This window comes from Oryx dammah, unplaced genomic scaffold (genome assembly GCF_014754425.2).
Source record: "Oryx dammah isolate SB20612 unplaced genomic scaffold, SCBI_Odam_1.1 HiC_scaffold_15, whole genome shotgun sequence".
Classification (NCBI taxonomy): domain Eukaryota; kingdom Metazoa; phylum Chordata; class Mammalia; order Artiodactyla; family Bovidae; genus Oryx; species Oryx dammah.
The window spans coordinates 45,110,916-45,126,033 of NW_024070199.1; the positions used below are offsets into that span (position 1 = coordinate 45,110,916).

At 54.4% G+C, this 15,118-nt stretch overlaps 1 non-coding gene across 1 annotated transcript; it reads right to left on the minus strand.

Moving 5' to 3' along the window:
- Positions 1-14,746: 14,746 nt before the first annotated feature.
- On the minus strand, positions 14,747-14,853 carry LOC120874899. The gene has a single exon (XR_005723740.1). It is a non-coding gene; the product is annotated as a U6 spliceosomal RNA (small nuclear RNA).
- Positions 14,854-15,118: the final 265 nt, after the last annotated feature.

The window sequence follows — 15,118 nt, forward strand, 5'->3', positions numbered from 1 at the left end:
TTCAAGTTCACCATTCTTTTATTCTGTAGCGGTCAATGCCCCCTCCCCCGTATTATTTTTACCTTGGGTGTCATTTCCTTGCTAGAAGCTCAGAGTGGGTCTTCTCCAGAGCCCCAGTCCTCTCTCCCCTGGGCAGATGCAGGGCCCCCTGCTTCCACGAACGCCCCCTTTCAAGTCATTCCCCCCATAGAAGCCAGAGGAGTTTCCTCTTTTTTCTTTTTAAACCTAATGTGAATTCCTCCAATGTCTCCCTTTGCTTTTAAAGTAAAATTCAAACTCTTGTCTGTCAAATAGAGTAGAGTAAGTGAGAAAGAGAAAAACCAGTATCATACGTGAACACATATATATGGAATCGAGAAAAATGGTACAGATGAATCTATTTGCAGGGCAGGAATAGAGACGCAGAGAATGGCCTTGCGGGCACAGCGCGGGAAGGGGAGTGTGGGGTGAGCGGAAAGAATGGCAGTGACCGTGCGCTACCCCGCGTAACACAGCCAGTGGGAAGCAGCCGTTCAGCACAGGAAGCTCAGTGCGGAGCTCCGCGGAGACCTAGAGGGTGGGATGGGAAGGCGGGAGGGAGGCGCAAGGCGGAGGGGCTATGTATATGCCTGCAGCTGCTTCACAGTGCCGCGCAGCAGAAACAAGTGCAACGTTGAAAAGCAATTATACTCCAATTGAAAAACAAACTAAACATAAAAGGAAAACCTTCAAACTCTTGGTCACGTTCACAGGCTTTTCACAGCCCAGCCTCCATACCGCCCCCTCTGGTTGTCCCTCAATCCCACCCCCAGCACACGGGTCTTCTGGACCACATCCCACCAGGGCCTCCCGCCTCAGAGCTTCTGCCCGCCCACATTTCTCTGTCAGGAGTGCAACACACACATTCGCGTGCACACGTATGAATGCACACACATGTGAAGATATACACACGTACATAGACATGTATGCATGCATCCACAGATACACACGTGGGTGTAAGACAGGCACATGCATGCACAAACGTGTGTACAGAGAGACACACAGAACATACAGAAAGACACACACACGCGTGTGACTGCCCTTCACATGGCTGGCGCCTTCTGTTTTAGGCAGCCCCTGATCATTTTTCTGATTGTACTGTTTATTTGTCTGCTTAATCTGAATGCTTTTTTCCTTCATCTCCACCAACATGTGACCCTCTTGAGGTCAAGGATGGGTTCTATTTTGTCCTCCGTTTCATTCCCAGCACCTTAGTATAGGGACCAGCACACTCTAGGTGCTCAGTAGATGAATGAACAAAAGGATGGTGAACGGACGGGTGGGTGAACGGACGGTGGGTGAACGGACGGGTGGCCAGATGCATGACTGCAAGGTGGGTGGGAGGGTAAATCGCTTCGAATCCTGGATCTTCTACCTCTGTTCTGGACCTTTGGCAGGTCACTTAGCCTCACTGAATCTCGGCTTCTCATGAGAAGAGCAAATGGGTACAGGCGGCACAGTGTTCTGCTCACGGTTTGTCTTTCCCCACAGAGAACACGTCCTCAGTCCTGCCTCTCACGCTCCCAGCTCTATTTCCTGTGCCTGGCACAGGATCCAGCATGCAGTAGGTGCTCAATAAACAGTCTGTTGAAAAGATCAACACTCGAAAAGCTGAAGTCACAGCAGAGATGCCCCAGCTTGCGCAGTTCTCTCTCCCTCTAGCCAGCGTCTTTAGCGTATCTTTTGTTTGTCTTTCTGCAGAAGAGCTGAAAGCCTCAGTCCTCGCCCATTGCCCTGGGCTAGGTGTGCCCCGAGAAGCTGGAAGGAGGGAGGCTGGGATGACAGTGGCCTGGAAGACCCCTGAGCCGCTGGGGCAGGGGCCAGTTGGGCAGCCCTTCTCTCCCTGCCAGTGGCTGGGGAAGCTCTGAGCCTGTGGAGCCTTCCCTTTAAGGAGGTGTGACCTCCATTGTGTGGCCGTCCCTTGGAGCATGCCACTTTCCTGTGCGCTGGAGCAGGCCCCCAGGAGGGGCAGGGAGCTTTCTCTCCCTCTGCAGGGCTGCAGGGAACCACCTGGGCCTGGAGCTGCGAGCTGCTGTGGGAGGGAAGGGAGGCTGGGAGGGAGCCAGTGTGGTGCAGGAAGGCGGGGCCGGCTGGCATCATTAGGCCACTCACAGCTGGGGTGCCCAGAGCCTCTGTTTCCCCACCTGTCAAGCAGGGGGTGAAGCCATGCCCCTTCCTCAGGTGGACACCATTGCAGCCCCTTCAGTGCTCTCCACGGCCAGGTGAAGGACAGGCAGGAAAGAAAAAAAAGCACAATTTTACTCTGATTTGATTTCACCTGCTCCCCAAGTCCAAAGGCTGGCGCCACACGCCAGGACTTCCCCAATATGGTCAACTGTGCAGGTACCAGCAGAGGCGGGGTGGTCTCGACTCTCCAGACCTGGTGTGTCCCTGTAAGCCATTTCCACCCTCTGCCCCCTTCCCCCAGGGGGCTGACTTCACCCTGAGCACAAGGCCCTGGGGCATGGGGAGCAGCCACTCCGCAGAAGAGGAAGGTGGTCTGGGTCCCTCTGTCTCTTCACTCAGAGTGGCTCCCACCCATACGCTGCCTCTCAGCATCCGCGACCCCCTCGCTGACTTCCATGAAGCCTCATCACACCGTGTAGGCAGGACCAAGGTGCGGACGGTGAGAGGGTCTACAGAAATGCGATGCTCACATCTGGGGATGGAGTCCTGGGAGCGAGGACGCAGGGGGAAAAGCCAGGGAAACAGAGGCTTCCGGAGGGAGCCAGCGGAGCGTTAGCGGTAGGGTTTGCTAAGCCTGGGACCATAGGGTGGGGGTGGCTGGGAAAAGATTGGGGAGAAAAATCCAGAAGTCCAGCTTGGCCATGAGCTGTTTGACATGTCTGAGAGACCCCAAAGGGAGATGTCAAGTGGCTGGCCGGATACGCGGGTCGGAGTTCAAAGGAGCGGTCAAAGCTGCAGGGACAAATTTGGAAGTCATCAGCTTAAGGATATTTAAATCCATGGGAACTGGTGAGATCACCCAGGGAGAAGGGTGGAGAGATAGGAAAGAAACCCTGGTCCAACCCCCAAGGAACCCTGAAGACGGTAAGTCCCAGGGGCCCAGGGACCACCCCCCGCCGGGTGTTTCAGGCACGTGGTCCCCTAGGTCCAGAGTAGTGCCCTGCTCCTGACAAATTTACTGTATCTGTGCCATTTAGGGGTCTGCAGGGGAGCAGGAATGAGGCGGGAGGAAAAGAGGGGGAGCGGAGTCAGAGAGGCCTGGAGAATAACGTGCTGGAAGGAGCAGGTAGCCTCCTGAACGGACTCTCTCTGCCCAGGAAGGCGAGGGCAGAGAAGTGGCCTGGGGTTTGGCAACAACAGAGGTGGCTGATGAGGGCCCTTCTGGTGGGGTGGGCAAGGCATGGGCAGATGGGTGCCGAGGAGGGCAGTGGGGGCAGCTGGTGGGGCGATGAGGAGGTAATAGATGCCCCCAGGTGAAAGGTAACTGGGTGATCTGTGGGCCAAGTGTCAGTGGCTCAGTCGTGTCCAACTCTTCCCAACCCCGTGGACTGTGGCCCGCCAGGCTCCTCTGTCCATGGAATTCTCCAGGCAAGAGTACCAGAGTGGGTAGCCATGCCCCTCTCCAGGGGATCTTCCTGACCCAGGGATCGAACTCAGGTCTCCTGCATTGCAGACAGATTCTTTAGCCACCAGGACAAGGGGACTCCATTCAACAGAGAGGGAGAGACAGCGGGTGCTGGTGGGAGGGTGAAGTCAGTGGGTAAGAAGCCCTTGGGAAGGGTTAGGGGGAGCGTGTCTGCACTAGATGGGGAGCTGGGGAACCAGGGAGTGGAGACCAGGAGGAGCCTGCCTCCATCAGCCCATTTTACACCCGGGGAAACTGAGGCTGGGAGGGAGCTGGGCTGCAGCCTCGCCATCAGGGAGGGCACTGGGCTGCACACTCAATCTTTCCCTGCAGGACCTGAGCAACCTGGAGGTCCTCCCGGGACTCCTGCCATCCTCTCTCTTGTTCTGTTTTCTGAATTTCCCACAAGGAAGCCTCTCGGCTGCTGGCGTTCTGCTGGAAGATGAAATGTCCAGATGGGCACAGAAAGCTGCAAGGCGATCAGCTCCTTGGGGACCTTCTGGCTCCTTCTCATCCCACCCACCCCTGGACAGTGCCCCATCCCAATCCCGCCAAGCTGGGGCCGCTGGACTCCCCAGGCTGGGCCCTTCTCCCAGCGCCTGCTTCCAGCCTGGGAACCAAGGCCCCAGGATAAATTCCTAGGGCCTGATGGTGCAGGGTGGGCAGACCCTCTCCTGGGAGGTCAGCGGTTCATGAATTGGAGGGATCCTCCCAGCAAGGTCTCTGAAACCCGAGACCTGCGAGAAAAGGAAAGGGCAGCCTCTGAAACCCAAGGCCAGACAAAGGCAACAAGCAGGAGGCCTGGGCTCAGGAATGGGGTGAAGCTTGGGGGCTCCTGGAGGGAGGCCTGCTGGCCTGAAGGGGAGGGCCCGGAGCCAGCCTCGGGTTTCCAGGTCCCAGAAGCCCAAATACACCCTCATAACACTCCCCAGAGAAAGGAGGCAGGGAGGAGGCATCAGACCCCAGCCCTAGAGACTGCGGGCTGTGGGGGCCACACCCCACAAGTTGGGAGTGGGCAGGGTCACTGCAGCCCAGACTTCCCAGGGATCTCCATCCTGAGTCACTCCCTTGCCTGGGGTCCAGCAGGAAATGTGGGCCTCGAACTGCCCAGGCTGTGTGACTGTGGGCAACTTGCCCACCCTCTCTGAGCCTGGTGCCCTGTCTGCAAAGCCAGACTCCAGGAAGTAAGCTGCACCAGGCTGGGACTGCTCCTTAAGTAATTGCTGTATCCTTACCCTGGCGGAGGGGGCAGATGTTAGGAATCCAAGCTGCAGGCCCAGGTCAGGGGCCAGCTCCCGCCGCCCTCCTTGCAGAATTCCGCCCACCCGGGGTGGGCAGCAGGGCGGGAGGGTGTGTCCAGGAGCAAGCTGCATTCTTCAGGGTTTTTTACAGTCTGCCCTCTTGTCCTTCCCTTTTGTGTCCATCCCTTTCCTCTCCCACTGCTCTCTTCCGAGGCTCTCAGGCCTCCGAATTAGCTAAACCCTGGGGAAGCAGCAGGGCCTGGAGCCTTGAGCGGATGTTAATCTGGTCTCCTCATTTGGAGGACCAGACGAGGCCTTTGTCCCCTGGGCAGTGCCTGCCTTAGCTGCCGCCGCTGGGCTCAGAAGTCTTCAAACAGGCCCCCATCCCCTGGCAAACCCTTTTTGCATAAGCCACTGGAATCTCCCAGACAAAGGCCGCTTAGAAGTTAATTTGGGAAAGAGGTAGCCAGGGAAAGAAGGTTCCTGGGTGAGAAGAGGGCCCTGAAGGAAGCTGTCCTGTGGATAGATGCTCCTGGGTTATCTGAAGCGTCAGTTCATGCCGAACAGGGATGGGTTTGGGCTCTGAAGCCCAAGCGAGCAGTGACTCGTCAGGGAGTGTGAGCTTGAGCCACCCCGCGGCTGGCAGGTGCTTCCCGGTGTGTGGGTTACTTGGGCGTCCAGGAAGCCCCTTAACCAGAGGGTGGCTGGGGCTGCAGACCAGCTGGGCTGCCCAGGTCACCAGGCGACCGAGGAGCTTTGGAAGCCCTGCCACCAACAGGCGACATGTGTGCTGCTCAGCCGGGCGAGCCTGCGTGTTACATCACATTCTCGTCAGCCATTCGGCAAGCAGCTCCTAAATGACCAAAGTGAGCCGGCACTAGGAACCGCGACCACATCCTTATGGGCTGACGTTCTAGTGGAGGAGACAGAAAGCAAGATAGATACACAAAGAAAGCCAAGTCCAGAAAATAAGGCAAAGGAAGGTACTTTGGGATGAGTTGCTTTGCCCCCAATTCATGTTGGAGTCCTACCCCCAGTACCCCAAAATGTGACCGTATTTGGAGACGTGATCTTTACAGAGGTCATCGAGGGAGAGAGAGGTCGCTGGGGTGGGTCCTCACCCCATAGGATGGGTGGCCTCACAAGGAGAGGAGAGGAGGACACGGATATCCATTAAGGGACTGCCAAGTGAGGACACGGAGAAGACGGCCGTCCACGCCAGGAGGAGAGAGGCCTGGAACAGACCCCCCACCCCGAAACCCTCAGAAGGAACGAGACTGCGGATAGCTCCACTCTAGACTTGTGACCCCAGAACCGTGAGACCATCCATTTCTGTTATTTAAGCCACGCCATCTGTGCAGCAAGAGCGAGTGAATCCAGAAGGGAATAGAGGACGGCAGGGTGGGGATTTAATGGGGGGTCTGGGACAGCCTCTCTGAACAGAATTAAAAGTAAGAGCCAGCCCTGGACAGCAGAGGGGCAGGGTGAGGTCCTGGGAACGGGGAGAGCTTGGCCTGCCCTCCCAAACCAGCAGAAAGGCAGCAAGGATGCAGAGGAGTGAGGGAAGGGCAGAGAGGAGAGGCAGCCGGGGGACGGATTTGTGCGCTGTGGGAGTTGGTCCCGGAGTGGCTGTCAGCTCCGGCCCTCTTCTGCTAAGCAAACCCCATGAGCTTGGAGCCAACCTGCAGCCAGAGCCCACTTACCTCCTGGGCAGAGGCGATGGTTCTCAGCAACGTTCTTCCTGCAGAGCTGCCCTCCTGCAGCTGTGGGGTTGAGCGCCACGGGAGCCTGTCTTTGGGTTCCGAGCTGCATCGGAACCCAGACTGTGCTCCCCACACCCCAGCCCCTGTCATCACCCCTCCCTCTGGTCTCTAGACCATCTGTCTTGATCCTGTATTCCCAGGCTTTAGCCCCTGGGTCCTCATGCCTCAAAAATGAATTTGACGTTCAGTCGTTCAGTTGTGTCTGACTTTCTGTGACCCCATGGACTGCAGCCAGGCCTCCCTGTCCTTCACTACCTCCCAGAGTTGCTCAAACTTACCTCAATTGAGTTGGTGATGCCATCCAACCATCTTATCCTCTGTCATCCCCTTCTCCTCCCGCCTTCAATCTTTCCCAGCATCGGGGTCTTTCCCAATGAGTTGGCTCTTCGCATCAGGGGGCCACAGGAGTGGAGCTTCAGCTTCAGCATCAGTCTAAACATGATGTTATTGTTAGTTGTTATTTTCCTTTCTGCAGGGTGGCGATTCTCCTAGCTCAGCTCCTGCTGGGGCCCTCTGGGAGCTACACTGGGCTAAACAGATGTGCTCCTAGAACAGCTGAAGTCGGGGGTCTGTCACCCTCCCAGCCCAGCTCTCCACACCGGGTCATGAGCCCCCCACATCCAGGGCTGCAGGCCCTTCCTCCAGACCCAGCTACCCAGGGCCTGGCCCAGGGGTGCCCCTGCACCCTGACCCCCACTTCCCAGGGGCCCTTGGCTCCCAGAGGTGGAGCTCACGGGGTGGCAACCAGGCCTGCAGACTCTGGAGACTGAGTCCATCCCTGCTGGGTCCAGCTGCCAGTCTCCCAGGGGACAGTGTCGCCAGGCCATGGCGTGGTCCCTGGGGTGGTTTTCACAGCCAAGAGGGGCCAACAGGTATGGACAAACGGCCGGCCAGCCCTCTCCGCCCGGCATCCCAGGAATGTGATAAGCCACCCATGCTGCTGACCCCCCACCCACCCAAGCCCAGCTCTTGTGTCTGCCCAGCCTCCTGCCGTTCCCTCCAGCCCCTTAGCTGCCTCCCAGGGCCACGGCTTCACTGCTAACTAACCAAGGGATGAATAAAGCCCAGGTTGAGGCTGCAGAGGCCGAGCTTCCCAGGGCTCCATGCAAAGGGCCTGGAGGCTGCGGTTCTGCACTCAGAGGAGAGACAGAGACGGGGGAAGAGAGAGAGACAGAGAGACACAAAGAGAGACAGAGATAAGAGGAGAGACAGGGAGAGAGACACAGAGAGACAGAGACAGGGGATAGGAGGGTCCTCCAGCCCACACACTGCCCCAGTTTCAGGGCTAGAGCGTCCCCTAGAGAGGGAAGGGGTCCAGATTCAGATACATCGGTTCCTTTGGTGACTAATCCCTAAAAACCCTCCAGAGAACTATGGGTGCTTCCACCCCATCTCAGGAGGACCTCTGTTTCCTGCTTATCCTTCAGAGAAGAGGCGAGGAGGACCGCGGAGACACAGCCAGCCAGGGCGCGGCGCTGGCTGCAGCCAGGAGGCTGCAGGCCTTGCGTTGCAGACCACAGAGTGGTCCCCTCGGGGTCCGGGGTCAGACGGGAAGGGTGTGGCTCTTCTTTGAAGGCAGGGGACCAGCAGGTGGGAGGTGGGGGCTTCACCTCGCGGGAGCCCACTCCTCTCCGAATACCACCTCCAGCCCCGCCTCCACTGCTTGGTGTCCATGGGTTCCCCTTTACTCAGACATCCAGACTGTGTGTCCTGACCTACTGGAGAGGGCAGGGGGTAGTTCTGGACATCAGGGAGTCCATCAAGTAAAGACAGGTACTCAGCAGGGAGGTTCCAGCCCCGCTACATCACATCTGACTTTGTGTCCCCTCCACCAAGCTCAGGGTCTGATCACTGTGGGGCCCCCAGACAGACTGGATTTAGATCAATGGACACACCCCTCACTACATCTTCCATCAACCCTACAAAGAAGGCAGATGGCCCCATTTCACAGTGGAGGAAACTGAGCCAAGGAGAGATTAAAGGTCTACGGTAAGGCCATATGGCAGGGGTGGAGCCAGCCTCCTTCCACTGTGCACCCAGCACTTAAAGGAAACTGCATACAAAATGTGATCCCCACTGTCTCTGGGTAGGCATGGAGTTGGAGCCAGCCCTGGCCATACCAGACCCTGCTGGGGACCCTGGTGGCTCAGATGTGGGCAGGTGGGAAAACCTCAGCCTTTCCAGAATCGAGGAAGTGCTGAAGGCTCCTCTTGTTCCCCAAGGAGCCAGAAACTGGCTCCAGGACCTAGGTGAAACCCAGGCAGGCTCTGGGTGGTGGGGTGCCCCTGCCCACAGCCCTGACAGCTTCTGTTGTCCTAGGTATGGAGCAGGTGAGTACTGGGGACTTGAAAAGATGTCCCCAGGACAGGCCAGCTTCCAGGAGGTCCTGGCAGCTGAGCAAGGCCAGGCCTGGAGGCAAAGGCCAGTGTGCAAATGAAGCCAGCCCCCGGGCCCACCACCAGTGCGCAGGCAAACCAGGCACTGAGTTTAAGAAGTCAGGGCCCCTCTTTTCTTTAGGAATGCAGCAATGCAGACCAATTGAATTTCAGGCTGCATCCTCCGCGGACATCATAAGCTGCCCCTCGGGTCTTCCCCGGGACCACACCAAGGCTCAGCTCCACCTCCCCCCCTGCATGTCACGTGTTTCCACCCACTCCCAGGACGGGCCCTGTGTCGGTGAGGGTGCCCATTTGCTTCTGGCAACTTCGTCCTGCAGGGAAAGTGCTCACTGCCCCTGGAACCCCTGCTGGCCACCACATCTGCTGTCCAGCCTCATCCCAGGGCACCCAGCCCTCTGCCTCCTACTCCTCGCACATCTCCCCCACCAGACCCCCCATCTTTCCCCCAGATGCCTCCAGCCAGCTAAGGCCCAACATCTCTGAGCTCCAAGCCGCCTCCTACCTGGATTCCTCTTCTCCTCAGCAGTGATTCCCTTCAAGACCCAGGTGGACATCACCTCCTCCAGGAAGCCTTCCAGTTGTCCCCAGCAGTACTTCCTGCCTCTCTCCTACACCTTAGAGTCTTGCAGGAGGTCAAACGGTGATCTCTCGCTTCAAAAGATATGTCCGCCCAGGACCTGTGAATGTCACACTGCTTGGAAAAAGAGTCTTTGCAGACATAATTATGGTAAGGATCTCAAGATGAGATCATCCTGGATTGGGGTGGGGCCTAAATGCAAGCTTAGAAGGAAAGGGGAGGGCACGGAGAAACATGGAGAGGAGAAGGCCACGTGAAGGTGAAAAGAGAGATCAGAGCAATGCTGCTACAAGCCAAGGACTTCCTGGCAACACCAGAAGCCAGGGAGAGGCCCGGGACGCTTCCTCACAGCCCTCAGGTGCAACAACCTTGCTGACACTTCGATCTTAGACTTCACACCTCCATAACCGAGATGGTGGATTTCTGTTGTGTGAAACCACCGAGCGCGTGGCAGTTCATTACAGCAGCCCCAGGACTTGGACACAAGCTCTTCATCCACAACTGCCCCTCCCCATCAGCTGCAATCTCGTCTCCCCCTCCCTGCAGATTGCCAGCTCTTCACTGCTGCGTGTTTCCAGCATGGATGTTGCTTGATTCACAGCAATAATACTTCAATAAACAAAAGCGAAAGGACTTCAGGATGAAAGGCCAGGTTTTCCTGGAAAACCCTAGCCTTGCCGGGTGGCTCCATCATGCCCACAGTTGACATACACTTAACTTCTCTCTTCCTCTTGCCATCCTTTACCATGCCTGGGAAGAGCCGACTCACTGGAAAAGACCCTGGTGCTGGGGAAGTTTGAAGGCAGGAGAAGAGGGCGGCAGAGGAAGAGATGGTAGGATGGCATCCCTGGGTGAATGGACATGAACCTAGGCAAACTCCAGGAGATTGTCGGGAGTAGGGAGGCCTGGCACGCTGCAGTCCATGGGGTCACAAAGAGTCGGACACAACTTAGTGACTGAACACCACCACCACCAAGTCTGGGAACATCCGATACTCTGGAGGAGGGAGAAGTCGGCCAGATCCCCACGGGCAGACAGGCGTGGAGGGTTCTTCGTCCATCCAGAGGGACTCGGCACCATGCCTTCTGGGACGTGCCTCACCTTCTCACCTGTCCCTGCCTTCCTGCATCCGTGATAGCCTCGCTCATTTAATGCAGGGATTGTCATCACCTGAAAGCTGCCTGCTGCTTCATGGTCCATTAGGAGTTGGGAGCGCCTTACATATATGCTTTGGTCTCACCTTCCAGGGACCCCCCCCCCCAGTCTGGGAGACGAGAACAGCAGAGCCAAGATCCCCACTTGGGGGTCCTCATTTTGCCGTTCCTACAGCTTGGACGGCTCTTTCTCTTCCTAATCAGATGCCTGCGGCCTACCCATTCTTCAAGATTCAGATGCTCCGTAGCTTCTTTCAGATCAGATCCAAGGCTCTTCTGGCCTACCCCACCCACCTCTTCAGGGGAACGTGGGAGAGGGCAGTGGCAGAGTCTGCTATTTTCTGCCGAGGGTATCCTTGGCACTCACTGGATTCTCCCAGGGTTCTCTAACGTGTTTAATAAGGTCTTAAGCCTCACCTCTCACCCACCTGCCTAAGCCTTCTTTTAGCCAGAAGGCCACTCTCCCAAAAGGCCCCTCTCCATGTGCAAAGCTGAAGGGGAGCTGGGCTTCTTAGTAGAACACTGACTTCCTGTCCTGTAGGCTACAGGTCTAATACTTTGACCACCTGATATGAAGAGTCAACACTGGAAAAGACCCTGACGCTGGGAAAGTTTGAAGTCAAAAGGAGAAGGGGGCAGCAGAGGATGAGATGGTTAGATGGCATCACTGACTTAATGGACATGAACTTGGGCAAACTCTGGGAGACAGTGAGGGATAGGGAGGCCTGATATGCTGCAGTCCGCTGGATCGAAAAGAGTTGGACACGACTTAGTGATTGAACAACAAAATAAACATTTTATAGCACCGATGCTGGTTTTTGTTTCTAAAAACAAAAAACAACTTTTTAGCCTAGGTACTGGCATTTGGTGATTCAACACCCGTCTCACACTGGGAACAGGAGAGCCATCCACAGGCCAGGTGAAACTTGGTGGTCTTGGGGCTTCAGGCATGTGCCGGGCCTTGGTTCTCTCACAATGTGACCTGCCCCAGCCTGACTCCCATCCACTGCCCCTACCCTACAGGGCCCATGTCTGCTTCTCCCATTCAGACTGCAGGCTCACTTCCACAAGCCACCTACTGCATTCTCAGCAAGTCTCTGGAGGACAGCACGTGGTGGGGCAGTGAGTCCTGGCCAGGTCAACACCAAGGTGCTCTGCTTCCAAGCCAGCTTTCTGCTGTGACCTGCCATGTCTCACTTGTCACTGGGTCTCTCACCCACCTGTGTTCCAACCCCTCCCAGGGTTGTATACTCAACCTTCAACCAACAGGGAGTTCATCCATCCTTGCAGGCATAATGAAACCAGAAAGCTCAGGGCTGGGGCCCAGACGCGTAAAGTAATGTGCTGATCAAGGGGCAGGTTAGGCCACTGAAAAAGGGACCCCCAAACAGAGTGGCTTAAACCAGGTAATTGATTCTTCTTTCTCATCAGAACCCAAGTAGGCAATCCAGGACGAGTCTGGAAATGTGATGGGACAGGGTGCCCCTGGGTCCATGAGGCTTGAACTGACTCATGTTTCATCTCATCCCAGCCTGTGGACAGGGCAGAAGGGGAAGGCTCATTGTCTTTTTATTTTTATTTTGTATATATATATATATATATATATATATATATATAATTTTATCTTATTTTTTAAACTGGAAGATAACTGCTTTATCAAGTTGCATTGGTTTCTGTCGTACATCATCACTAATCAGCCATAACTACACATATACAGGCCCTCCCTCCTGAGCCTCCTTCCCTCCCCCTCCAATCCCATCCCTCTAGGTCATCACAGAGCACCAGGCTGGGCTCTCTCTGTGTTATACATCAGCTTCCCTCGAGCTCTCTATTTTACACACACTATGGTTTTTCCTGTGGTCATGTATGGATGTGAGAGTTGGACTGTGAAGAAGGCTGAGCACCGAAGAATTGATGCTTTTGAACTGTGGTGTTGGAGAAGACTCTTGAGAGTCCCTTGGACTGCAAGGAGATCCAACCAGTCCATTCTGAAGGAGATCAACCCTGGGATTTCTTTGGAAGGAATGATGCTAAAGCTGAAACTCCAGTACGTTGGCCACCTCATGCGAAGAGGTGACTCATAGGAAAAGACTTTGATGCTGGGAGGGATTGGGGGCAGGAGGAAAAGAGGATGACCGAGGATGAGATGGCTGGATGGCATCACTGACTCGATGGACGTGAGTCTGAGTGAACTCCAGGAGTTGGTGATGGACAGGGAGGCCTGGCGTGCTGCGATTCATGGGGTCGCAAAGAGTCAGACACGACTGAGCGACTGAACTGAACTGAATATATATATGGGCTTGTCTGGTGGCTCAGCAGTAAAGAATCTGCCTGCAATGCAGGAGACGTGGGTTTGATCCCTGGGTCAGGAAGATTCCCTGCAGGAGGAAATGGCAATCCACTCCAGTATTCTTGCCGGGAAAATCCCATGGACAGAGGAACCTGGCAGGCTACAGTCCATGGGGTCACAAAGAGTTGGACACCACCCGGCGACTGAGCACAGAGTGAATATATCCCGGTGCTACTTCCTCAATTCGTCCCACTTTCTCCTGCCCCTGCTGTGTCCATAAGTCTGTTCTCTACATCTGTTTCTCCATTCCTTCCCTACAAATAGGTTCATCTGTAGCATTTTTTCTAGACTCCATATATGTGTGTTAATACACGGTATTTGTTTTCCTCTTTCTCACTTACTTCACTCTGTTTAACAGGCTCTGGGTTCATCTACCTCATACAACTGAAATTCGTTCCTTTTTGTGGCTGAGTGACATGCCATTGTGTAGATGTACCACAACCTTTCTCTTATGTGTGTATTTTTAAAGATCTATTTGTTTGGTTGCACCAGGTCTTAGTTGCGGCACGTGAGACCTCCGGTCTTCACGGCGGCATGTGAGATCTCTAGTCCTGGCATGTGGGTATCTAGTTCCCTGACCAGGGATTGAATCCAGGCCCCCTGCATTGGGAGTGTGGAGGCTGAGCCCCTGGTCCCCCAGAGAAGTCCCGTCTCTGCTCCCAGCGCTATCTCACCGCACAGTCAGCGTCCACTCATCACTTGTGTTACATGCATGCTTGAGTCATGGCTGTCGACTGGCCACAGCCTGCCAGCCGGGGCCTACACGTTGAGAGCCTGCCATCCAGTCATCAGACAGCCTCAAACTTCTCCTCAGAGACAAAAACAGCAGTTCTCCACGTGCGGGCTCAGAAGGTCTGAGGGGTCAAAATTACTATCACGATGACATTGAAATTGTATTGCCGTTTCCCCTCTCATTATCTCATGAGTATACAGTGGAGTTTTCTAGAGACTGCATGAAATGGGACAACATTATTACTTCTGATAGCTAATAGAATATATGCTTCTGTATTCTTGTATTTTAACTGTTTTCTCCACTGAAGATTCTTTTTTTATTTTATTTTTTTTTTTTTTGCGCTAATTGGTTCTTTCTTTCTTTCTTTTTTTTTTTTAAATTTTATTGTTTTACTTTACAATACTGTATTGGTTTTGCCATACATTAACATGAATCCACCACAGGTATACATGAGTTCCCAACCCTGAACCCCGCCTCCCACCACCCTCCCCATTTCATCTCTCTGGGTCATCCCAGGGCACCAGCCCCAAGCATCCTGTATCCTGTATCGAACCTAGACTAGCAATTCGTTTCTTACATGATAGTATACATGTTTCAATGCCATTCTCCCAAATCATCCCACCCTTTCCCTCTCCCATGAGTCCAAAAGTCTGTTCTTTACATCTGTGTCTCTTTTGCTGTCTCGCATGTAGGGTTATCATTACCATATTTCTAAATTCCATATATATGTGTTAGTATACTGTATTGGTGTTTTTCTTTCTGGCTTACTTCACTCTGTATAATCAGCTCCAGTTTCATCCACCTCATTAGAACTGATTCAAATGTATTCTTTTTAATGGCTGAGTAATACTCCATTGTGTATATGTACCACAGCTTTCTTATCCATTCATCTGCTGATGGACATCTAGGTTGCTTCCATAAAAATATGGAATGCTTCAAGAATTTGTGTGTCATCCTTGCGCAGGGGCCATGTTAATCTTCTCTGTATTGTTCCAATTTTAGTATATGTGCTGCCGAAGCGAGCACTGAAGATTCTTTAAATCAAACCAGTCAGTCGTCAAGGAAATCAATCCTGAATATTCATTGGAAGGACTGATGCTGGAGCTGAAGCTCCGATACTTTGGCCGCCTAATGCAAAAAGCCAACTCCTGATCCTGGGAAAGATTGAAGGAAAGAGGAGAAGAAGGCGACAGAGGATAAGATAATTAGAAAGCATCACTGACACAATGGACATGAGTTTGAGCAAACTCCAGAAGACAGTGAAGGAGAGAGGAGTCTGGTGTGCTGCAGT